The sequence below is a fragment of the Cupressus sempervirens genome, chromosome 7 (assembly GCF_028749045.1).
Source record: "Cupressus sempervirens isolate cs-2001-9-10 chromosome 7, ASM2874904v1, whole genome shotgun sequence".
In the NCBI taxonomy this organism is placed as follows: Eukaryota; Viridiplantae; Streptophyta; class Pinopsida; order Cupressales; family Cupressaceae; genus Cupressus; species Cupressus sempervirens.
In genome coordinates this window covers 798926180-798928592 of record NC_143124.1, presented here as the reverse complement: position 1 = coordinate 798928592, position 2413 = coordinate 798926180, and positions in this window count along the sequence as shown.

Genomic DNA, 2413 nt, shown 5'->3' with positions numbered 1-2413 from the left:
GATGGTCAACTTACTGGTGGACCCATGTCAGCTGATCTCTGGTGCTCCCAAATGCACTCTCTAAGTCGTAGTCTCTCAATTGGAACCATCCTTTGCTCTACTTCTATGCTCTCTAGGTGTGCAAATGACTCCTCCTTGTGCTCCTTGGAGGCTTATATAGGCTCTCCAAGGTCCCTTTTTTAGCTTATACCCTTTTTTTGGCCATGTTGACCCCTGTTTATCCCCAAGTCATGAAAAATGTTCATTTATGCCTTTTTCCTAACATTTTTTTCTTCTAGAGTCCTTCTTGAGAAAATTGTTCAAAATATATTTTTTGCTCTATTTTCGCAAGGGGGCACCATCCTCCCCTATCATCACTATGACACAACTCCAGGGACTCCTATCCTCTTTAGGGCAACCTATATTTTCTTTTCTTTGATATGATGTCATCTTGACGTCACATCAAAGAGGGGCAAAATGTAGATGCTTAAAATCGTCCCAAACGCTATATTAATTCATTTAATATTTCCTTTGAAATTATAATTAATTATTTATTAATTAAATATATTAGTCATATTCTTCTACTTATGTAATTAAATTTATTTAATTAAATAGCTTCATTTTCCTAATGTGTTTAAATTTAATTAAAATACATCCCCTCTAATGTATTAAATTTATTTAATGCACAATGCACCATAGAATCCCCTTCTACATAAATCTCAATTTATTTAATTCTCTCCACTTTATTAAATTCTATAATCCTATGATTAAGTTCAATCTTGTTTAATTTAATCCTAACCCCATCCTAAAACCTAGTCCACACACATCACTCTCATCCTTCTAAGCCTACCCATTAATTAATCCCACTTAATTATCCTAAACACCTTTCCAAATACCTTTTAGCTCCTAAGTGTTTGCTCACATGTGTGTGAGAAACTCAAGATCCAATAAATCTTCCATTTCATTATTTTATTCACACCTCTTACACACTTGTCCCCTTTCCTTTCTCCAAGGTTTCTCACATGTGTGAGAAAACCTTGATCCATCACTTTCATCTGAAAGGCTTATGTTGACCTTTGCATGACTTGTCCCCTTAGTCCATTTGTCTTCCTTGTGGCACCTATGTGGATTCCACATAGATGCCACCTCCCCAAGGCCTCTCTCAAACCTATAAATAGAGCCTTTGTCTCAAGAATTTTTCATCTCCCTCATTTGCATTGTTATTATGCTAGTTTAGTTTTAGAGTTTTTAGAGATTTTATGCTTAGAGCTAACCTTTGTTAGTTGTTTGCATTGTTTAAGTTTCTAGATTTTGCATTAGTTTTATGGTAGCATAAAATTGTTAGGTTTCTTTCTTCTTTGTATTCTATTTACATTCACATCCATAGAATCCTTTGAGGATGGCTTACTCATAGCCATTGCTTTAAGATATTTCACATACATTTTTAGTATAGATTCACATTTGCATATTTGCATTCATTCGATTTAGTTTGAAGGGATTCATTCAATAATTGTATTTGGGAGAGCACATCCACATCCCTTACACTTAAGCACACCAACAAGACCTCTTATGGGTGCCCTTGTTGAGCTGCTTTGAGGTTGCATGAGGATTTTAATTTGTGGTTGCATAAGCTATTAAACTTAAGCTTGTCTTAGTTGTATTTCAATTTGTTTCTAATCTTTCATATGCACATGTTACAACTAACATTTTCTTGTTTACGCATACTCCCGACAGGTTAGGATTATCTTGCATACACAACCTTAATCCAAAGGATTTTATTGACACTGGTACAATTTTTAGAAAGCAACAATATGACTTGATCTGATAAAAACTTACAATTCACTTACAGATTAAAGATTTCTATTTCAGTCCTTCATTTTTCTTGGCATTCATATTCTTTAGCTCTGATAGCTTTTTCACCCTTCAAGCATGCATCCCCTTTAAGCCTTCTTTCTTTTTTATGCAAACTATAGTCTCTTCGATCTAGCCACTAGATGAAAAAATACCATAGACTCCTTGTCTTCTTTAGGCTCTCACACATGCCGACCTTTTCTTCTGGCCAGCTATATCTATAAATAGAGAATTTAGATCTTTTGCTGCTTAACCACAATTGTCCACTATAAGGTTAGGTAGGATTCAATGAATCTACCCACTTTTCCATTTTGGTTCCTCTATAATCTTCCTTGAATTTGCCTCAAAATGGTTTACCTTGAATTTTGTGCCACCAGCTCATCATAGCTATCTTCCACACACTTCACATAATTCAAGAAATCAAATTAGTCAACTCAAATTTGTCAAATCTTTGATTTAACATTGTTTTCTATCACTCGACATCTATACTGTTCTGTCACCCGGCCAATACAAGTTCACTTGACAAACACTAAAGTTTATTGATGCTCAACACCAGCTAAAATTTACTCAGCATATACTAACA